At 49.2% G+C, this 24140-nt stretch overlaps 2 pseudogenes across 1 annotated transcript in view; both read left to right on the top strand.

The window, feature by feature from the left end:
* LOC147023291 (uncharacterized) overlaps positions 1-22651 on the top strand; it is a 40329-nt pseudogene extending 17678 nt beyond the window's left edge. The window contains exon 5 of the transcript XR_015060127.1: positions 18219-22651. The product of XR_015060127.1 is annotated as an uncharacterized LOC147023291 (transcript). The remainder of the gene's footprint in view (positions 1-18218) is intronic.
* LOC147023292 (uncharacterized) lies at positions 9120-18212 on the top strand (annotated as a pseudogene).
* Positions 22652-24140: the final 1489 nt, after the last annotated feature.

Genomic DNA, 24140 nt, shown 5'->3' with positions numbered 1-24140 from the left:
CGGATGGGGCATTTGCTTAACTACCATGCCATTGAGGAAATTGAGACAGACCCAGCCTATGCCATCTTTGACCGAAAGCTGAACTGTCCTGCTGGTTCAGTTCCTGGAGTACCTTGTGGACTTGCTTTTGACAACTACGACGAATTAACACACACACACACACACTGTCAGGTACCGACACGCTCCACGATATGATGGGTATTATGTATCAGGCTCAGAGCACTCCAGCCTCGTGCAACAGGAAGCAGTCAGCCTAGATGGAGACGTAACCGAAGATCAAACACCAGATAGACTTTTGCCATCGTTGGGTGGGAAGAGGAAGAGGAGGAAATTGGATGTTCCGGATTTAGCCCGAGCTCCTTACAGGAAGAAGCCACGAATGGACGATTTCTCTAACGCAAACAAAGACTTTTGTGGTACCAGTACAGACCTTTCCATTCCATCAAAGCTTGATTTCTTGTGGATGATGATGCATGTGCTCGGAATGGAAAGCATTCCTATGTGGACTGGGTTCAATGCTTGGAACTATGTGGACCATTTCCCAAAGCAAGTGGTTCTGTACATGCCAAATATTGATCGCTCACCAACTAACAATGATGTAGTTGCAGAAACACTGTCCATCACCCAAAAGTGAGCTCGGGAGTACGTACAGCCGTATAGTGGAGTAACATATGACCTTGATGTTGCTCAAGGCCATTAATATCCAAGTCATAGAACGCCCCAGATTCGACAACATCTTCATTATGTTCGGGGCCTTTCATCTACAGATGTGCCTCTTCAAAGCCATCGGAAAGGTCATCAAAGAATCTGGCATGGCAGATATGTTGGTTGAAGCTGAAGTCCTCTCACCTGGCTCCTTGAATGGTATCATAGAATGTAAGAACTTCAACTGCTGTTAGAGGCTCCATCCAATGCTGGCACTGGCTTTTGAAACACTGCACTTTTACCAATTCTGCAGCACATACCATGACATGGACACAGTGAGTGCACTGATCAAAGCATCGACGTTGGACAACAAGGAAGCTCGAGACCAGCTGTGCACTGCACCGTCATTCATCACGGTCTTCGACGAATACTCTCGCTACACTCGATCAACCTTGGATGGCAAGCATGGAACCAACTGCCAGGTTTTACATGCAGTACATCCAGAGTGAACCTCTACCACATCATCGATAGAGCCATCCGAGAGTCAAATGTTGACCTGTACACTTGGGCCCTCACGCAGACTACTGACATTTTCTTCGGGACTAATCGCCAAAACTATGCAAGGTGGATGTCGAAGTATCAGCTTGATTTGATGAACATTACAACTCACCCAGGCCTGAAGGCGATGCTAGTCGCTGGTCTGTTTAGCATTCGTCGAACAGACAATCAGTTCAGCAGGGTACTGGTAGATTTCACTCTAGAGCAGGCGGTAAATGCTGTTGCAGCATCAAGGATGACGGGGTACACAGACCCCACTAATAACTTCTCAGCCCGTCTGTGGTGGAGTGTGACCAAGAGTGCCAGAGGAGTACTCATTAGTGCCATGCTCGAAATGGCTGGAATGAATATAACCAGTGACACACAGGCTAAGCTGACCCAAGCCGCATTTCACGGGACAATAAGGACCTGGGCAACCTGCTGAAGACCATTGAAGGGTTTGCCAATCCCTTCAATCTTGAATCAGAGTCCCTTGTAAACATCCAGACAGGGAAAGCTGCCACCAATGAGATCACCGATTCCTTACTCAGTGTGGAAGAAAAAGGTAGAGAAAAACATGATGCTTTCGTGTCATAGTGCGCAGATGCCGCTCGATTCGAGAAAGCTGTCACTCGGAACCGCCTGAAGACTTTTGCAGACCAAGGTGCAAAAAGCAAGAGACCAAGTAACCTGATCGTACAAGAACTTAGGTGCACAAGAGACCTGTTTGGACGGATTGCCATCATAGCTGCGAAAAGGCAAGTAGACTTTGAATACCTCCTCACATACCCATTGACTGGTTCCTCTAACAATGTGTAGAACAGATGGCACCCTGGTTACAATGGCCGATGGAACCTAGAGTGATCTCTTCACAGTCCTTGAGAGCAGAGTAGCAGTGCATGGTTCGCCAACAAAGGTGAAGGCTACTGTAATAGATGGCAACTTTCTGCTTCACTGCCTTCCACCAAATCTACCTCTGACGTATGGTGGACTTTCACGTTACTTGCTGCATGCAGGCCTCTCGAATCCCTCAAAACGGGTAGACATCCTCTTTGATACTTATGAGGAACCCTCAGTAAAGGGTAATGAGCACGAATGCCGTGGTGCAGAAGATTCTGTCTATCGTATCACAGGACAAGAACAGATTCATCCGCGGAATATTGAGAAGGCACTGAAGTAGACATCTTTCAAACAGCAATTACCCCGCTTTCTGGTGAAAGATTTGGCTGAATAGTGGCATTCAGCTAGCCTGGATGGCAGGGAGTTGTACGTTGGGGTCGACACGCAATGTTTACAGTTCAGAGGAGCCAGTGGGATGGTTGATGTAACGCCTGTTCCTCGCTTGGAGTGCAATCACCCAGAGGCCGATATAAGGATATGCCTTCATGCCATTGATGCAGTTTCTAGTAGCTAACAACAAGGTGACATAGTTGTCAGAGCCACTGATACCGACATAGCAGTTATTCTTGTCCACCATTCCCATCGCATGAACACCAAGATATGGATGGACGTCGGCACCTCTGGGCGGGGTAACAGGCGTTACATTGGCCTCTCTGCCATTGCAAGCAAGATTGGACCCAGCCTATGTAAAGCCCTGCCAGGCTTCCATGCAGTCACAGGATGCGACTACACCTCATCCTTCATAGGGAAGGGGGAAAAACGTCCTCTGATAATTGCTGAAGAGAATTATTCCTTCCTGGATGCTTTCTCTGCATTGGCAGCAGAGCAAGAAGACGAAGCAACTTGCAACGTTCTTGAGTACACTGCGAAATAGTACGGTGCAAAAAAAGACAATACCACTGAACAAGCACAGGTTTATGGTATTTGAGAAATCATTCGGACTGAAGAAGGGTAAGCAGCCATTTGCAAGACTCAAGGGTGGAGATGCGAACAGAATCCCACCATGCGAGAATGTCGTCCAGAAGAAGATCCATCACAGCAACTTTGTTGCAATGACATGGCACGCAGCCTGCAACAACGCTGTCCCCAAAGATCCAAAACCAAGGATGGGAACTGGTGGACAATTCCTACCAAACTGTGTGGTCCACAGGCCCCCAGATGCCCGACAGAGTTCTTCCAAATCCCGGTCATCTCAACGACGACGATGACTACACTAGGCCTACTGACCCTGATTCTGACACCGATGGCAGTGACGCAGACAACCAAACTGACGATGAATATGACTAAATCGGCTTCATTAGCTATTGTTCAATCCTATAGGCACCCATCTGCTAAAAAAGCAGAGTAATATTGTTACGAATCTACGCCCGCACAGCGTGCGAACAACCGCTTTTCACTAATAGCAGCCGCCCGCCCACCGGACGAGCAATTCGGTCGTGACTTCCCGGAACAACGCCGAGAACCTGTCACGGGTGTGCCTTCCACACACACCACGGCCCAGTCCGTATTCTACCCGCGCGCGACAGGGTCAATCGCCGAATATCGATTACCTAAATATTCGCGCGGATAACCTACCGAGGGACCGTACCTCGGCAAAGGCCTGTTTGGACACGAACCGCTTCAGCGGTTCGTTCCGTTCTGGGATATGGTCGGGTTGTCGGCGGCGAAACCGTCTCCCCCACCAGGTTTTCTGGTGAGGAGGGTGTTTGGATATGGACACCCAGCAGGATTAAAAACAAAACCTGTCAAAGGGCGGAGGAGCTCCTTGTGAGCCAACGGCCATCCATATCTAGTGCCCAACTGTCTGCGGACGTCCTCCTGCAGTTGGGTCACTTCTTATTAGGAGGTTGGTGGCAGGATTTGCACTCCGGCCAGCGTAAAACCCTTCATTCCGCAAAACGCAAAAAAATCTGAAAACCCACTCCGTGGGAGTACCTCCTGTGCAGCTTCCCTTCGCAGGGCAGCTCACCGGATGACGGGATTGGGGCAAAGCCTTCGGGACCCCCAATCTTTGATAGGAGGGAAACCACGGGGTAACATCCCTGGGTCAGATTGCGGGAGAGTGTGTCGGAGTGGTGCTGAGGTGTCGTCCACCAGACGGCGGTCTCCTTGGGTTAACCTGAGGCGGTCCCTTCGGGTGGGTGCCTGGAATGTCCTATCCCTAAGAGAGGATGATCACCTGTCCTGTTATCATCTGAGCTCAAGCGTTTGGACATCGCGATTGCAGCTCTCTCTGAGGTTCGGAGACCGGATTGCGGCGAGATAATGGTGGGTGGTTACACCTACTATTGGTCTGGTCGCTCTGATGGTTACCATACCCAAGGAGTTGCTGTAGCTGTGTCCAATAAGCTGACCCCAATGATAATTGAGGTAACACCGGTCAACGAGCGTATTATGAGATTAAGGATTCGTCACTCCTTAGGTGTCATTTCCCTGGTCTCTGTTTATGCTCCGACTGAGGCGAGTGATCTCACCGTGAAGGATGCATTCTACGCCACACTCGAGTCTGTGGTTGATCAGTGCCCCAGACGAGATACACTTCTAGTCTTGGGGGATTTCAATGCATCGACTGGAACTGATAGGGACGGTTATGAGGTGTGTGTTGGTCCCCATGCGTCAGGAACTATGAACCAGAATGGCACTAAGTTCCTTGACTTTGCAAGAAGTCATGGACTTAGGGTGGCTGGTTCATGGTTTCAGCGCCCACAAGCTCATCGCTGGACTTGGTATTCCAACGCTGGCGGTGTAGCAAAGGAGATTGACCATGTCCTCATTGACGGTCGTTGGAGGATGATCCAGAACTGCAGGGTCTACCGGAGTGCTCAGTTCCTCAATACTGACCACAGGCTTGTTGTAGCAACTCTAAAGCTGCACCTTAAATCCTGGAGAATGGTACTATCCCAGCCGAGGCTGGATGTTGCCAAGCTCAGGGATGAGAGAGTAGCTGAGGAGTTTGCGAACAGGCTGAGTGGACACTTGGGGGGTCTGGGTGCCTTGGGGGGTCCTGAAGAGTTGTGGAGCGCCTTCAAGACCACCGTCCTTGATGTTGCCGGTGGATGCCTTGGAGCTCACCGCAGGGCAAAGAAGAATTTTGTCTCAAGGGACACTGGATACCATTGACCAGAGTCGCATGGCCAGGCTGAATGGCAGAGCTGAGCTGTTCAGGGAGCTGAGGCGTAAAACTGTACGTGCACTGAGGGTGGACAAGGAGGCCTATGTGCGAGGAATCTGTGAGGGGGTAGAGCATCACCTGTGGACAGGTGATTCTCGTCCCGCTTACAGGGGAATTCGCGCATTACGTTCATCCAAGCCCATCCCTCGGAGCACTACAGTTCGAGCAGAGATTGGTAGGCTCTTGACAGAGGAGTCTGAAGTGAACGCCCGCTGGGCCGGTTACTTTGAGCGGTTGTACCAGGCTGATCCCCCAACTGTCGAGTTGGACGTCAAGGGTGTTACAATCCCTGTTGCTGACCCTCGAATCAACTGTGGTCCACCTACGCTTGTGGAAACACGGGCTGCGGTGAACCAGTTGAAACGGGGCAAAGCTCCAGGGATCTGTGGCATCCATGCCGAACTTCTCAAGGCTGGTGGAAATGCTGCACTCGTGTCGTTGCATGCAGTTTTGTGCTCTGCCTGGAACACAGGCATCATCCCAACTGACTGGAAGAGGGGCCTTGTTGTCCCTCTCTGGAAAGGGAAGGGTGATCGCCAAGACTGCAACAACTACCGAGGGGTGACACTGCTCTCAGTGCCGGGCAAGGTCTTTGCTCGGATAATTCTCGATAGGGTTCGCCACCATCTGCTTGAGCACCAGCGTCCAGAGCAGTCAGGCTTTACACCAAAGAGGTCAACGATTGACCGTATCCTTGCACTTCGTGTCCTCACCGAACGCAGGCGAGAGTTTTGGCAGGGGCTGCTTGCAGCCTATGTTGATCTCTGTAAAGCGTTCGATTCAGTGAATCGGGATGTCCTCTGGAGGATTCTTGGTCTTCGTGGGGTGCCACCAAAACTGATCGATCTGATGTCTGAACTCTACTCTGGTACTGAGAGTGCTGTGAAGTGTGGTGGTACCATCTCTGACTTATTTCCAGTTGTTACTGGAGTTCGTCAGGGATGTGTACTTGCCCCCACACTTTTCAGCACTTGTATGGACTGGATTCTAGGGAGGATGTCGGAGAGATCAAGTTGCGGTGCGTCATTTGGGAATGTCAAGATCTCGGACCTTGACTTTGCAGATGATGCAATCATCTTTGCGGAGACTTTAGACATCCTCTTGGGGGCCCTCGAGGTGCTGAATGAGGAGTCGGAGCCGTTGGGATTACGGGTTTCTTGGGTCAAAACTAAGATCCAGGCTTTCGGTGACATCTTGGATGCTGCTGTCCTGTCTGTGTCTGTTTGTGGTGAGGATGTTGAGGTCGTGGAGAGATTCACTTACCTTGGCAGTGATATTCATGTCTCTGCTGGCTGCGAGTCAGAGGTCAATAGACGTCTGGGTCGGGCCTGGGGAGTCATGGATTCACTGGATCATGGGGTGTGGCGCTGCCGGTACCTGTGCGGGAGGACGAAAGTCCGAGTCTTCTGGTCCTTGGTACTTCCAGTCTTGCTCTATGGGTGCGAGACTTGGACTCTGACCAAGGATCTGAGACGGAGACTTAATTCCTTTGGTACCAGGTCTCTTCGGAGAATCCTTGGCTATCGCTGGTCGGATTTTGTGTCCAACGAGCGGTTGCTGAGAGAGACTCGGATGAGATTTGTTACCTGCATGGTCCGTGAGCGTCAGTTGCGGCTGTATGGACATGTGGCTCGTTTTCCTGACTCTGATCCTGCTCACCAGATTCTCTCAGCGAGGGAGTCTCATGAGTGGAGGAGGCCAGTGGGTCGACCACGTGCCTCATGGTTGCAACAGGTTGACCATCATCTCGAGGAGATGGGGATGGGCCTGGCATCTGCCTGGGGGATGGCCAGACGGAGGCCCCTGGAGTACCGGCGGAAAGTGGACGCAGCGACGTGCTGTTCTGGCACATGCTCCCATACCTGACCTGACCTGCCCACCGGACGAGCAATTCAGTCGTGACTTCCCGGAACAACGCCGAGAACCTGTCACGGGTGTGCCTTCCACACACACCACGGCCCAGTCCGTATTCTACCCGCGCGCGACAGGGTCAATCGCCGAATATCGATTACCTAAATATTCGCGCGGATAACCTACCGAGGGACCAGTACCTCGGCAAAGGCCTGTTTGGACACGAACCGCTTAAGCGGTTCGTTCCGTTCTGGGATAACCGAGCGGGTATTATCGCCGGACCCGATTCTATTATCGGTATTCAAAACCCAACTAGTATTCCAAAAGCAAGATAGCAGTTCAATTTGGGGAAAAAGGACACGACGAACTCCCTTGGCAGGAACCAGCCTCTACCGACATTAAAACAAGCACATTTTAATTACTACACACGTATACAGGCAAGGAATTCAAAAACACGCATGCAGTTGCTTTACGAAGACCGGGACGGGACAAAGACACGAGCAAGGCAACCGACTATTGTTTTACCATGTACATTTACTTAACAACAGTTCTACTTGAAAGACTCGACGCCACAACATTCACTCAAAAGAAAAGCAAAGAAAAGACCCCCTCAAAGACAAGTCAGACTGGGCCCGTGGGCCTTTATAAGGTGGGGCTTTGATGACCGAAAGGGCCCCACGAGACCGTTGCAGGTTACCTGCACCCTCGTGGTGCCTTGCTGGGGCGAGTCGTGACGTCCTGTCCCCACGGCAGCTAGCATAGCCGCGGTTGCGCCCAGGCCTTGCCAAGCGGCAGGCGAGCTCTCTCCGGCTCTCCCCACACGCACGCGCAGGTTCGCGTGACACAGCAGCGCTGCGCGCGACGCCCGGACCTCCACCGACCGACCGCTCCAAGGTCCTGACTCGGACACGAGCCCAGATTTTCACGAAGCTCCGGCAGAAGCAGCACCGCTCCTTCCGCGGCGTCCAGCGGCAGCAACAACACCAGCAACGAGAGAGAGAGAGAGAGAGAGGCAGGCAGGCAGCAACCCCAGAGAGAGAGAGAACGAACGCTCCATGCGCCCTTTTTATTACCCACGCTCCACCCCTCCGCTCTCGCCTCACCCTCCTTCCAGAACATGCGGGAACCTTCTCGAAGGAAGCGTTTTCCCACCAAATCGGGGGACGCTCCCTCGCCGCTGTATTTGTCTTCTTCCACACGCCAGGTGGAATTCACCGTGGAGATGCCATTCGTCCAGGGGAGGGGGGAATGGGGGCCGCCTGCTTTCCCTCAACGAAGGCCAGGCCTCTGGCAACTGTGTGCCGAGGTGGAAACGCGGTGGTGTGGTGAAGCGGTTGGTCCAAAATAACGATAGTAAAGAAAAACGGCTACCTGAAGATCACAGCCCCTGTGACACGAATAAATCCCATTAAACAACGGTGGGGAAATCTATCTGAACACACACTTAGCAATATAACTGAACGAAGGACCTATATGGTGTTCTGTGAATTTCCACAACCGTAACACTACCTCCTCCCCTTTTTACAGACTCGTCCCGAGTCGTTGAATTTTCGTGTGCCATCATGTGTAAGTTTCCCCTAGTACGTTTTGTCTTCGGATCCCTGAGTGCGACATTTAGTGTATTCGTGTCCCAAAAATAAATAACCTACGGGCTGAGTAACTTGCTAAACAAACCCACTCATACAGACGACTTAAATAAATTGCCAGCGCTACGACAAACATGCAGGGGGAAGCAACTCATGTACAATTTTACTCTTAACTTAAACCTAAACCTTAACTTCTAATTTTACACTAAACGATGGCCCAGGACTGATGGACTCTGGGAAAAGAAAAGTACATGACAGTCATCCCACAGGCCAGTTAGTGATTCAGGGAGCCAGGCTGCTCACAAGCAGTCTCTGGCTTATGAAATAATGCAGGTGACAGGGAATGTGGCCGGCTGCTCAAACGCAGTCCTGGGCCTCCCTCGTGAAATGAGCGCAGTGAACACAAGCGGTGCACGATCTGCCAGGGCAGTCCCTGCAGAACGCGTGAAGATCCTGGCGCAAGCAAACACAGGCAATGATCGGATGGATGGAACACACGGTGCACGGGCTGCCAATGCAGTCCCGTGATGTGGCTGCCTACAGGGCAGTCCCTGCAGCACGCGCGATGATCCTGGCGCACATGGTAATGAATGAATGGATGGGGCAAATGCAGCAAGGTAAAAGCAGGCAGACGAGGAATGGCAAGGCGAGACAAGGCCGTTGTAGCAAAACGGGCCGGTGGTGAAGCTGACCGGCACAGACCTTGTCGTAAAACAGCCGGCAGATGAATGACCGGCACAGGCCTTGTAGCAAAATAACCGGCAGATGAACTGACCGGCACAGGCCTTGTCCTGCAAGTGTGGAGGGAGTGCGGTGGTGCTGGCCACTCGGAAGGCGGGCTCGGACCTACCTGACTGTCTCCCTCCCAACCTATCGCCTTTGCTTGTCTTGGTCCATACCCACCCCCTTAGTTTGCAAAACAATTTTAGCCCCAACTTGTTTTTTTTTTTGTTTTATTTTATTTATATTTCCCCCTCTATAAATCGTCTCCCTAACCCCCTTTTATCGTCTCTGTCTGGCTCACCTACCTGTCTCCGAGCCTACTCCCAACCCCTAAGTTCCCTTCCCGGAGGGGAATAAGGGAGAGCTGGCGTCCTGTGTCGAGGCCCAACGAAGCCTCAGGATGGCCTCCCCAGACTTCAGTGATCTATAACACAAAGTGGGTCCAGCAGCCCACAATGAGAGTGAAGGGGGGATGGATGGTGCGGAGGGGTACACTTCCTATCTACCCTAACTATTTAACTTTTAACTGCCCCGGGGCTTTCCAAAAGCGCCTCTCGCTTAAACTACTGGTTCTATAAACCAAAATTCCTGTCGCCTGTGTTGGTGTCCTCACAATTTCGGGCCTCGCCCTAGAATTTTCCCTCTTGCCCTCGCACGGTTTCGTGGCTGGGACGCGTGGCTCCCTTGGCAGGAACTACCCTCTGCCGATTCTCCAACGATGGCACCCCCGGGCACTACAACTGTCTCCAAGCCTAACAGCTCCCTAAACACTGGGGAGTGCCCTCTATGGCTACTCCCCTGAAACGCTCACGTGGCAGGCTGGCGCCCTGGGCCCCTTCCCTGGGTGCCTGTGCCCAATGCACTGCCCACGCGGCCAATGGCGCCCCGGGCCCAGCATCATGCGGGCCCACCCGTGCCTACTACGCTATCCCGGCCCCCACTGGACCCTTGGCCTACCATGGCCGACGTGCCCGGGTTTCCCACTAAGCGATACTCACCATTCGTAGCCACGCTCCCAGCCCATCAACAGGGCTCCTGCACCCCTCCAAATGGGTTTCGAGCCTACATTCCCACCAACAGCAAAATGACCTCCATTTTGTCAATTTGAATAACCCACTAACTCGCATTATACTGACCCCGGGGTCCCTTGAGTGGGAATCACTCCTCCCCACAATCACTCATCGTGCCATGCATTCCACATTCGCTCCATACACACAGACCCGCTGGCCTCACTCACTCAACATGTTTCAATTGATTTCACTCCTCTTCTCATACATCGCTGATCACTGCCATTCTTCTCACTAAATCCCAAAACTACCTCATGCTCCCTCGTCATCCCTTACAATATAGCATGTTCCATTTAATCTTCGTAGCTAAGCTACGTCCCCACTACACATCCACAGTCTGTCACTGTCTCCAAAAATCCCCTTTTCCATCTTCCATCCTAAATCTAAACTACAATCCCTCTAACTAATCCATTCCACAGGCTCGATGAGGACTTATTCCTGCGCCATGAAGCCGGTCTCACTAAACTAACCCTTCCCCCTAACTAGTGGTATCCTGTGCCCGGGCAGGGGGGTTTTCCACCCCTTGCCCTGGAATCCTGTTCACCCGAAACGAGGCTTGCTTTGTTTTTTTTTTGTTATTTTTCAATGCGCGCACTTGCGCGGCAACTCGCAACCTGAGATCTGTTCGTGACGTCATGGCAGCTGTTCGCGCTTCGCGCACCTCGTCCCTCTTGGATGGTACCATCTGGCAGGGATTTCCTCCCTCCTGCCGGATTCCAACCATGCAGCCACGACGTCACCCTGCGCATTAAAAACAAGCCTCGTGTTTCGAGGGGTTCCCCACGCGAACACGTGCTCTGCTCGTCGGAGCTTCGCAGACACGCTCGCGTGGAGAACCCTTCCGGTCCAAATCCATATCCAGCCTACCTTCTGTCCGTCCGCGGGATCAGCTAATCCACTGCTTGCGTTTACGGACCGGACTTCACTCCCGCAGGCACGCACGTGGCGGCCTCGTGCGTAGCACAGCACGGACCCGCACGCGCTGCCGTGCAAACCCAGCGCGGTCCCCAAAATAGCTACGGCCGCTACTCGGCCTTTGTCCACCGTCGGGCACTGTCGTCGTTGCACTCTCGCGCACAAACTCCCACGTGCCACGACGCTCACACACCTCTCCATGACACTCGGACATGCGGTTGCATGTTCCCGCATGCCGACTGCCATCTCCCTCACATACAGCAACCTCTCACACACGGCCGTTCACTCACGCATGCCCTTTCCCTCACACACGTGGTTCCACTCGCACACGGCCTTTCACTTGCACAGGGGGTTTCACTCACACACACCTTTTCACTTACACACACTGTCTCTTCTACACATCGTGCTTCTTCCACACTCGGCATTTCATCCACACACTGTGTGCTGGGAGGCACGCACTTCGGCTCACTCGCAACTACGCATACCATTCTACTCACACACGCGGTCCCTTTCACACACAAACTTTCACCCATGCCATGCGCGCGTTGCAGCATGCATTTTTCCACACTCGTGAACATACACACCGGGACAATCACACTGGGGATTAGCGCCACCACAAGGGGGTTCCGGGGTCTCCAAACCCCCCAAGCTCCACGTGCACCCGTCGACAGCACTCACCCCCTCTACCTCGCAAAGCTTGACCGGACCCACCTGGTCGAGATCCGCTTCAAGGGAGCATAGCGTCTCCCTCCATTCCTGAAGGAGGCTATCCGGCTGCTTGCACCGGGTCACGAGACATTCCCCGAGCTCCCCTTCATCGTCCTCCACTACCTCCATGTGTGTGCTCGTCTTTCACACCGTCTTTATTGTGTCGTCTCTCCTATACTTTTTCAACTCCCGAGTCTCTATACATTTTGTTTCTGTTGTCTCTTCGTGTCTATTTAATTCAGTCTCGACTCGGTCTATCTCCTGTGTCTCTGGCAATACTTATATTTCCTTCTTTGTCTCTGTTATTTCCCTCTTCTCCAGTTTTATTTGTCTCCTTTATTAGGGTTGGTCCTAATTGTTCTTTCATCCGACGAGTGGTGTCGATCAAGTCCTGTAGCACTAACATTACTCCCTGTGGTGATATCACACGTCCCACATTATTGTGCTGTTCTACTTCCTGGTTCCTTTCTGAGCCCCCTTTGCTGTTCATTATCTTTCCTGCGTTTTTCCCTCTCTGTGGACTCAAATTTTGCTCTCTCCTCGAGTTGGTTAATTTCAAATTCATATAGTTTTTGTTTTCTCTCCCACTGTTCCTCATGCTTTTCGGTCACCAATCTCATCGTTTCTTTAAATTGGCTTAGTTCCTTTTCCTGTTTCATTCCTTGTTCTTTCACCATCTCCTCATACTCTAACCTTGCCTTTTCTTTCAATTGGTCAACCTCAAATTCATGTTCTTTTTGTTTTCTATTCCACTGTCTCTCTTGTTCCTCATGTTTTTCATTCTGCAATCTCGTTGTTTCCTTCAATTGGCTGATGTCCCTTTCCTGGTTCATTCCTTGTTCTTTCAGTACCCTTTCTTGCATCTCATTCTTTAATCTGGCCTTGGCTGCACAGTCTAGTTCCTTAACGTTTCACTCTCCTTTCTCATTCTTTCCTCTCTTAACATCCTCAGTTTGTTTTGTAATTCTCTCTCTCTGCTTTGGTGTTTCTGTAACTCCGAAGCTTTCTTTTCTAATTCCGTCCTCATCTCCACACACCTTTCACATTCTTTCTTCCTCATTTCATCCATTCTCTTGCCCATCTCCTTTTGTTGGTGAATTTCCAATTCGTGTTCCTTTTGTTTCTTATTCCGCTGTCTCTCTTGTTCCTCATTCTGCAATCTCGTTTCCTTCACTACTCTTTCTTGCATCTCCGCACACTCCAATGCTTCCATCCTCAATTCGTTCATTTTCTTACCGCATTCCTTGTTAATTTCTAGCCATTCCTCTCTTTTTATCTTCCGTTCTAGGCTTTCTCTTTCCTGATTGCCTGTTCTTACCTCTTCCTTCAGTTGTTTCAATTACCAATCGTGTTTCCGTTTTTCCTCTTCCAGCTTTGATTTTTCCTTTTCCCCGTCTTTCCTTTTCCAGCCTTGTTTTTTTTTCATTTTTCCTTTTCCAGCTTTGTTTTCCATTCTTCTTCCAAGTTCTTCCTATCCCGAGAATTACTAATTTGCTCTTCCTCTATTCTTTCGTTCAGTTCGTTCTTCTCTTGTTCCAACTTATGGGTACTCCCCTCTACTTTCCTCATTTATCCCTGTAGTTCTTTGAACCGTCTTGACTTTTCCAACAATTCTTCCTTCCTTTCCTCCAGATATTTCTCTCCTCTTTTTATCTTCTGTTCGAGGCTTTCTTTTTTCCTATTGCCTTCTTTAAATCTCTCCCTTCAGTTTTTTAAATTCCAAATCATGTTTCCGTTTTTCCTCTTCAAGCTTTCTTTGCATTTGTTCTTCCTCCCTCCTTTCTTCCTGTACCTCGGCCAATCGTTGTGACTCCGTTCGCACGTAATCCTCATGAACCCTGTCTACGCGCCACCGTGCCTCGTCCAATTCAAAGGAAAACGAATGCAATTCCCCTATACAGTTGTCACCATTCCTCCACCACTGCAAGGACTTTGACACTTGTCTTTGAAGCCCGTCAATGCATGCTCCGGCATCCTGCCATGCCTGCCATGACCCCGTGGTTTGAAACGGTGGCTGGGAGCACCCGCCTCGTGTCATGCCGTTAGTTGTGCTAATAATAGCAGCCCGCTCCGTGTTGCGCTGAGATGCGATCGCGCCGCTATTGTGCGACTTCGAGTTCGTTTGTCGGCAAAGTTCATGCTCAGTATATGAGGGTGAGCTCCCCCACTGATTAAAATTAGTGGTGGGGTCATAAAAAGAACCATCCCGGGCCATGGATCCTACATTCAAACACATTTCTAATCCACCCTGCACCCGTTCGCCTTGAACCGCCATCTTGCTTCTCGGAATAAATTTAAAGCCCGCAATTTAATGGAAATCGAGGGTCGCTCCACACACCCCTCATCCGATTCCCGTTAATTTGGTTGGAGGTGGGTTGGATTTGAATCCCACACTCCTGAACACCAGTGTTACGAATCTATGCCCGCCCAGCGTGCGAACGACCGCTTTTCACTAATAGCAGCCGCACGCCCACCGGACGAGCAATTCAGTTGTGACTTCCCGGAACAACGCTGAGAACCCAGTCAAGCTGGGTTTCCATCCAGTCAAGCTCTGACGCTTTAACCTACCTGAAAAAATGTCTCAACAAAAAGCTGCAGAAGTGAGGACTTGCATCATTTGCAAGGAGGGAGACTCTGTCAATAAGAAACTTGTTGATAAACATGATGTATCACTCGTGAAAGATCTAAAAGAAAAGGTGGTGGAGCGGGCTATAATCTAGGTGATGTGAACCTCAAATCACTGGCAGATCATTTCATTAGCCTGTCTGAGTCAGATTTACATAATGTCTGTTATCACAGCGAGTGTTGCAAACAAGGCCAACTTAGAGATGTGTAGAAAACGTGCTCTTCCCCAAACACCAACTCTTTCTGATGCATCCTCTATCTCTGATGTATTGCCAGTGATTCCAAAACGTGGAAGGCCATCAGACAGTTAAATCTGAGGCAGCAAGGCCTCTTATAAGGCAGAAAGGTGCTAAAGTGCTTCTGAAGGAAAAGAAATGTATATTCTATACATGTTCTTTTTGTCAAAAATCATTACAAGGGCTGCACAGAGTAGTATCAGATCCTATGGGTCAAAGGTTTATAGAAATCAAAGGGGCTACTGATGATGACTTGGTCAGATTGAGTCTTGCTGAACTGTCAGATCCTGGAGATGCAGCAGCATTAGAGAAATACTATCATCGAGACTGTCGTAGGTTTGCAGACAGACGTTGAAAGGAACTTGGAGATAGCGATGCATATAGACATGTGAAAAATGTGTGTGATGCTGGATTTGTTGTGTATGTGAGAGATTCCTTAAGTGTCGATGGCTGTGTCCTTAGCATGACTGATTTAAATGACTTTTATCTTGATCTGTTGAAGGAGATGAAAATTCATGAGCAGAGAAGTGACAATCACAAGAAGCACTTGAAGGAGTTGATTGAACAGCATGTGCTAGATGTTGAATTTGTTGAGCCCCCAAATTGTTGGCAGAGTCACAGAGTTATGAGGAAGAAGTCAGTGGGCCAACCTGTTGAGTTTGCAACTGCAGATACAGATGCATGGGTTCTCATAGATCTGTCTTGTGCCCTGAGGAAAGAGGTTCTCGGTGCAAGAGATTGGAAATTCACAGGTGACTTCAATGACTTTAACCCCCCCCCCCCCATGCTAGAGTTCATAGTAACGCATATCATGTATGGCTCTGAAGCTAGAAGAATCTCAGGACAGCGTGAAGCCGAGGTGAAGAAGAATGTTGATGTTGTATGCCAGCTGATTGTGCAGAGCTCAAGAAGTCAGAGACAAGTCAAGTTGAAGAATTCTCATGAGTTCAAAAAGACAGTGGAGACTCGACTTTCAATTGGCATCCCCCTGGCAATTCATTCCCGTGTACGTGATCAAAATCTTGTTTTTACATTGTCCACAGTGTACATAGGCAGTGACTACCAATATATACTCAATCTTCAGAAGAGGGGTGGAGTTTGCAGTGCAGCAGCGGATGCTGTCAACTGGAGGATACTGCTTCCCAGAATTTGTAAAATGAAATGTACCTCTCTGGTTTGCTGTAGACAACATTGACTTTCTGGAAAACACAGCATATGGGCAGAACACATTTCATGGAACATTGTTGGTGCTCTTCCAGCAGGAGGAAGATGGGGAAGTCATAAACCAACCACTGAAGATCCGTCCCAAGCCCCCTCAGAAGCCTCTCCAAATGCAAATCAAGTATCGAGAAGAGCCTGATATCAAATTGGCTCCTATCAGGTTCCCCAGTTACCCTTTCCACAGGGAAGTGGATCCTCTAAAAAAAAAAAGTACTCAAAGTTCGCCCACACGTGGGCATTAGCCAATTTACTCGCCAATGCCCCCTGTCTGAGACATCTGGCATTGCTAATGGTGGAGTAGATGTTGGAGATAAAACAGAGATGATTTTAGAAGTAACAACTAGAATGGAGAAGAAGAATAGATTAAAGAAAGAAGATGTGATGCCAACTTAGGCAGCCACACAGCACCTCTTGATAAAAAGTCAGGATGGTTACCAGCCACCAACAAAAACCAATGTGGAGGTTGTGGCACCACTGTTTTGAACATCACCTACTGATTATGGTACTCTTTACACAGTTCTTTGTTTGGCACAAGACATATCAGCAGAGGTTGTTGGTCCTCAAAGACGGACCCTGATCACTCTTCATCTCAACCTCTATCAACGGGCACTCAAGCTGAAGGAGTCTGTCAAGAACAAGAATTGGGTCCTGAGGGCTGGACTTCTCCACATCATATTTGCTGTACTTCATGGACTTGGCAAAACATCAGAGGGGAGTGGCCAAGACACCTTAGCAGTGGACACTGGGATCTATTCTTCAGCAGCGTTGAGAGGGATATACAGTGGCAAGAGCTACAAGCGAGGTGTGGAATACCCTATCACGAATGCTCTCAACATCCTCCTGCTTAAACTGGATGCAGTCATTGGAGAACCACCAAGTGAACTCAAGGGGCTGTGTGCATCATTGCGTAAAACCCTCCATGAGCATGACCCAGAAATGGTAGCCATCTACAAAGACCTAGAGAGCTATTACTCAGAAAATTTCCAAAAGGAAGAGGCTACAATTGGAGGTGGGAGATGAGTCAGTTCTTTGACAATTACCCTGGCCAGGTTGAGGCTCTACTCGAGATCATTGCAGCAGCAACGTCGAGAGACTGGGAAGGCTGTGTCTGGCTGCCATTGAGAAAAACATAAAGTACTTCCATTTCCATGGTCTGATCAACTATGCAAGACTAATGCCTCCACATTTGACCCAGATGTATCAACTGAAAGAAAATGATCCCACAACATGGGAAGCCCTCAAGAATGGTAACTTTGTTGTGACCAAGTCTATGGAGGCATTCTGCAACCTCTTCACAGACCAGGGATTGGAGCAGGAGATCAAAGTTCTCAAAAAGCATGGTGCACTGTCTGGCATCACACAGGATGAAGCTTCTCTCAACAGGTTTGTCACTACAATACCTCACCTTGCTCAGCTGGTGCAGAAATATCTCCTGCCCTTCCTGAAGATTTCAGCAGCAGAGGAGAAGAAGGACCACTACCAGCTGGCAGGAGATATATGTATCAGTACAAGCCAGAATGTTCTCAAACTGAGGGACAGTGTCATCCTCCTCTGTGAGGGCAACCTGTACATAGTGGATACACCTCTCAAGAACATTTTCTCCTCAGCTGTTATCCCAGAGATAGTGGGGAGCATAGCTAACCTAATGTGCATTTAGTGATAAAAGCACCAAATTTGGCACACTTGTAGAAAGACATATTATGAAGCGATTTGGATATTTGGCCACCACAGATTTAGCCTCTGAGGGCCATGGCAGCCATTTTACAAAATGGTGGCCAGGTGACATTAAAATGGCTACCAGAGGAATTAAAATGGCTCGGGCTTCTACATTTGTGGAACGATTTCATCATTTATGGGGTCTATGGATGCGCCTCACTGAGTACCACAAATGTATGGGAGCAGATTTTCGAAAATTCGAAATTGTGAAGGGGGGTGGGGGGGAAAACCTTTTTTTGGGGAAATAATTAAAATTTTGTATAATATGCTCGTATCGTCGTAACATGGACTCTAATATATTTATTTGTCATTGCAGGTTGGTGATGGTGGTCATCGCTTAAAAGCAGCCATGTCCAAGAGCTTCAAGTTGGTCGACCCAGAGCGACCTGTCTCAACGTCGTCAGATCCACCAACAACAAACTGGAACCTGTGTATCATCTGTCAAGACGACACGAAAGAGACTGACTCGTCCCTCACAGTCCAAGCGAACAGATGTCGGGAGCGGCTACAGTTCCCTGGCCGAAAATCTGATCAGATTCAATGAACTAAAGGAACTTCCACGTACGCTTCAGTTCTGCCGGCTTGACGACGGTCACGGAATTGAAGCAGCTATGGTTGCGAACAGTGCTGGTTATCACAAAACCTGTCGACTAAAATATAACAGGACAAAAGTACAGAGAGCCGAAAAGCGAATGCGTGTAACTGCTGATGACAGCCATAATACTGATGCATGCAAGTGCACCAGGTCCCTCTCATCGAGCACAGATAACTCAAGGCCCCCCTCCTGTTTCTTCTGTCAACAACCTGCAGGCTCATAACGGCTTCATGAGGCAGCGAGCATTACAATTGACAGGCACGTGAGGGACTGTGCGACCCTCCTTGAAGACAGTGCCCTACTTGGCAAACTCAGTACTGGGGACATGGTGGCCCTGGAAGCTAAGTACCATGCCAAATGCTTGTCAGGGTTATATAATCGTGCCAGAGCGGCCTGATCTTCTGAAGCACCAGGAGAAACGACCAGAGAAAGAGCTGTCACGAGTAGCTTTTGCTGAACTTGTGCTCTTTATTGAAGAGACCAGACAGGGTGAGGAGACAGCGCTAGTGTTCAAGTTAGCAGAACTGGCTCAACTATACCAGTCAAGAATTGAACAGCTTGGCATCAAGAGCAACACAAGGTTACATTCCACACGTCTCAAGCAGAGACTCCTTGCCCAGTTCCCTGACATGCAATCACACAGCAAGGGAAGAGACATCCTGTTGGCATTTCGAGAAGATGTTGGCGATGCGATTGCTAAAGCTTGTGAAATGGACAGCGACAATGATGCTACCCATCTTGCACGTGCTGCAAAAGTCGTGCGCCGCCACATGTTTGGAGAAGCCAAGCCTTTCATTGGGTTCCCTGAAGGATTCCAGAAAGAGTCTGTGCCACAAATTCTACTTGGCCTGGTCAGCATGGTCTTAGAGGGACCCAGCATCAAGGACCAGATGACAGACACAAGCAATGCAGCAGTTACCATTGCTCAAATTGTGAAGTTCAACAGCGTAAAACACAAGCGTATGCAAAGCACCTCACCATCCTCCACTGTACGGCACAGCCCTGCGCAAGAAACGCCTCTTCCAATATATGTAGGGATGATGTTACACGCCCACACGCGCAAGAAGGAACTGGTGGATAGGCTGGCACACGTTGGCATGAGCATCTCGTATGATCGTGTCCTCCGCCTCACAGCGCAGATGGGGAACTGTGTCTGCAAGCAGTTTCACTTGGAGCAAGTTGTCTGCCCACCCAAGATGCGTGGAAAAGTTTTTACTACTGCTGCAGTCGACAATATAGATCACAATCTGAGTTCTTCAACAACAGCGAAGTCCTCCTTCCATGGCACAGCTATCTCACTGATCCAACATCCCAGTTTCATGGGAGAAGGTGTGGATCGAACCATAGTCGTAACTGGAGGATCTGGGAATGCAAGCACGTTCATCCGCCAGCTGCCACAGTGCTACACTGACGTGCCTCCTGTAACCAGCAGTGTCAAGAATGTGCCTGTCCCTACTGCTAGGGTGACATCACTTGACAGAGAGGCTAAAAAGCATACTGAGGAAGAATATCTCTGGCTACACAATCCAAGGCAGGTCGTAGACGGAAATGATGACTGAGGCGAAACATATCTTGGGCCGCTTTTCATGCCAGCCGCCAGCCACCAGAAGTTAGACCAATCCGCCCCACCGCCCTGCGTCCCATGTTCCAGGACAGTGCCCACACACAGTGGCAATGATCCGCCACTCCATAGATGTCGTGAAGACTGCTGTTGAAGATCTCAATCCAGGACAAACACCAGTGGTCACATTCGATCAGCCACTATTTGCCTTGGCAAATCAAATTCAGTGGAAGTGGCCAGAGAAATGTGGTGAAGATAAGGTTGTCGTGCTGTTTGGTGGTCGCCATATCAAGATGGCTGTCCTCAAAACACTGGGAGACTGGCTGGATGGTAGTGGGTGGGTGCAGACACTGGTGCAAGCCAAGATTACCACACCTGGAACAGCCGAGTCTTTCCTACGGGCATCTCATGTCACCCGCACAAGGAGAGCCCATCAGATTACTGCTGCTGCACTGCACATCCTGCAACATCGAGCCTATGACCATTATTGCAAGAGAGAAGATAATGACGGAGAACATCACCTTTCTTTTGAAGATTGGTGCTATCAGAGAGGAGAGGAAATTCCCCAGTTCCAGTACTGGTCAATTGGAGTTGTTGTTGAATGTGTATGTACGTTCTCTGCGACGAGCATCGTTCACTATGTACCTTGATTCCCTGACAGAATTGGCCTGTTGGTTCCATGCCATGGACAACATGAACTATGCCAGGTGGATTCCAGTTCACTTGAAGGACATGACTGAACTTCCTGGAAGGCACCCAGAAGTAGCCAGAAAGTTTCGAGAAGATAGCTTCATGGTACAAAAGACAAAAGATCTTCTCATCAATCCCAATAGACCAGGCACACGAGCAGAACAATGCCTGCATCAAAGGAGATGGTGGGGCAGTTGGCCTCACTGATAACCCAGCTGCTTTAAGGCGTTGGATGATCGCTGGGCCGGAAGTGGCGAGGGTCATAGAGTTTCAACATGGAAACCAGCACTCTGGAAGAGAAGACAACATACGCCACCATGACCAGACGACCAGTGTCCAAGCCTCATTCTGTGAAGATATCCGGTCACTAGTCAGTCATGGAAGAGCTCGGGAACCCCTTTGAGGAAGACAGCCCAGATCTCGTTGCTCTTGATACCAAAGAAATTGTTGGTTCTCCTGCAATTGAGGCAGTCAGAAAGGTAAGGGAGATTGGCCTAAAGCAGTTCCAGGCTTTCTCCAGGGATTGCCTTGTTGAAAGAACCAAGCCAGTTGCTGACACAATTCACCGAAATAAGCTCAGTGTTCAAGGCTCAACCAAGAAGGAACGTGAGCAAGGAGAAGCATAAGCTCACTTGCCTCAAGAACAATGCTCAACTCTTCTCACGGCTCTACATCAGCTGTCAGATGAGGGATGGAAACCTGGACGAGTTCTTTCGCCATGAAAATCAGGCATGCCCTCCAGCACTGTCTGATGGATGGAGTCTCCGCTTAGGTACAAAAAGCGACCTACTCACATGCTCTGAAGAGATCTCAGATGCAAGGTCAGAGGCTCCTACCACCACCATATAGTCATTGATGGAGCAGCCATTGTGCAGATGCTAAAGCCTGCTGCATGCAAGAACTTCAGAGAGTATGCACAAGAGATCTTTATCCCTTACATGTCTACAAGGCTTCAATCTTCATCACGCCTGGACCTGGTATGGGACACCTACATAGCTGACTCACTCAAAGCTAGTGCAAGAGCAAAGCGTGGTAAAGGAGTGCGCAGATGTGTGGTAGCAGAAGGAGCCATACCCAGAAACTGGCAGAACTTTCTTCGAGTAGACACCAACAAGACACAGTTGTTCAAGTTCCTGTCAGAAGCTCTCCTGTGGTTTAACATGAAAGACAAGCAACTCGTCATCACTGATGGAGAATAAGTCTGCAGCAAGCCTCCACTGTCTGAGCTGTCTTCGCTGGCCCCATGTACCCACGAGGAAGCCAACAGTCGAATGCTGCTTCATGTATCTCATACAGCCCGCCATGGCCACAACAAAATCATGATCAGAACGGTTGACGCAGATGTTGTGGTGTTGGCTGTCTCGGTTGTCCAGAATCTGCAGCCAGAAAATGAACTGTGGATTGCATTTGGAACTGGAAAAGGGTTCCGATACCTGGCAGCCCATGAAATAGCAGCTGGACTGGGGCCAGAGATAGCACAAGCACTTACGATGTTCCATTCTCTGACAGGGTGTGACACTGTGTCAAGTTTTGCAAGTTATGGGAAGAAGACTGCATGGGCAGTCTGGAATGTGTTGCCAGAGTTGACCGAAGCACTGTTGGAGTTGTCATCTGCACCAAGTGACATACCAGAAGAGGTCATTCACACCATTGAGAGATTTGTCATCCTCCTGTACGACAGAACAAGTCCATGCACAGACATTGACAAGGCACGCAAGAAACTTTTCGCAAGGAAGAACAATGTGGAGTTGATTCCTCCAACCAAGGCAGCTCTGGAAGAGCACCTTAAGAGGGCAGCCTACCAGGGAGGTTATGTATGGGGCCAGGTGTTGCTCCCTGCACCAGAGCTGCCGCCGGCAACCAGCTGGGGGTGGACCAAAAGTGAGGAGGGCTGCATGAGCCCCACTGGACAAGATTACCACAAGCAGCCCAAACTTGCCGTGAACTGCTGTCATGTAAATGTAAGAAGGGTTGTGTGAATCGTTGCAAGTGCAAAAAGGCTGCACTTGAATGTACTGCTCAGTGCCAGTGTGAGAGGGAGTGCACCCAGAACTAGACATTTCTACTTTTAATTTTGAGTTTTTCATCATATCACTGTAACATCATGTGTCATTGAAATGTATTATGTGGAATTTTGTAATTTTTGAGTAAATTCTTTTTTAAATACACCATGCATTTAACTTTTAATAATTTAATAGAAGCTTTGGGGTGGGTGGATGTTTGGTCATTTTTAGATCATATTTTAGTCAATTGTTGTTGATATATTTCCAGGAATGTTTATTGTTACACGCTTTTTCATTGTCATTTATTTTACACTTGTTATGTAATTATGTCACCCGCAGGGCTATAGGTTGGACTATAGGTTAGGGTTAGGTTAGGTTAGCTAGTTTAGTCCAACCGATAGTTGGGGGAGTAGTGCCTCCCCGGGCAGCTTAGCTATAGTTAGGCCTTCCTGCTGCCATGTGGGGGGCCAACCAGTTGGGTGACCCTTTACGTGGTGGCGCGGACTTTCTTAAAAAAAAAAAAACAAATGTAGTAGAGCTCAGAGCGATTTTATTTTATTTTATTTTTTTTTCTATTTTTCTCCCCCTTAAAAAAAAACGCGAAAATCGTTAACTGCTATTTTGTAGAGCCTCATTAGTCGCATATATAGGCACAGTGATAGTTGTCACCAAAGTATAAATGTAGAAGCCACAGTGATTTGAAAAATTTCCCCAAAAAGGGTTTTCCCCCTTCAAAATTTTGAAATTCTGCTCCCATATGTTTGTAGTACTCGGTGAGGAGCATCCATAGACCCCATAAACGATTAAATCGTTCCACAAATGTAGAAGCCCTCGCAATTTTAATTCCTCTGGTAGCCATTTTAATGTCACCTGGCCACCATTTTGTAAAATGGCTGCCACGGCCCTCAGAGGCTAAATCTGTGGTGGCCAAATATCCAAATCGCTTCATAATGTCTTTCTACAAGTGTGCCAAATTTGGTGCTTTTATCACTTAGTGCACAATTATTTTGAATATTTGAGCTGTGCGGCACCACTAAAGGTCCTGTCGCATCTTGATGATTTCGCCAGCGTATGCCTGACATATGCAAAATTTGGCTCAAGCGCTGGCACATGTCTAATACGTTATGGGTAAGTTTGTATACGTTAAGAGCACGCTGGCATGCGTCGTAGTACGCTGACATGCATCGTAGTACGCCGAGGTGTTAGACAAATTTTCCATGCTTGAAATTTTTCGACGTATGCCAGCGTATGACTCGCACGTTCCGCATAATGCTGGCCATAAGTTGTAGGCACGTTACGCGATTGTTGACACGCGTTACTTGTACGTTACTCATAAGTCGAAACATGTCAACGTAATGGTTAGCGTCAGTGTTCCAGACTCCCTGGTTT

The sequence above is a fragment of the Eptatretus burgeri genome, chromosome 7 (genome assembly GCF_056783735.1).
Source record: "Eptatretus burgeri isolate ZD-2024b chromosome 7, Ebu_testis_v1, whole genome shotgun sequence".
Lineage (NCBI taxonomy): Eukaryota > Metazoa > Chordata > Myxini > Myxiniformes > Myxinidae > Eptatretus > Eptatretus burgeri.
Note: the sequence above shows the minus strand (reverse complement) of the source record. Positions and strands in the feature narration are given on the sequence as shown.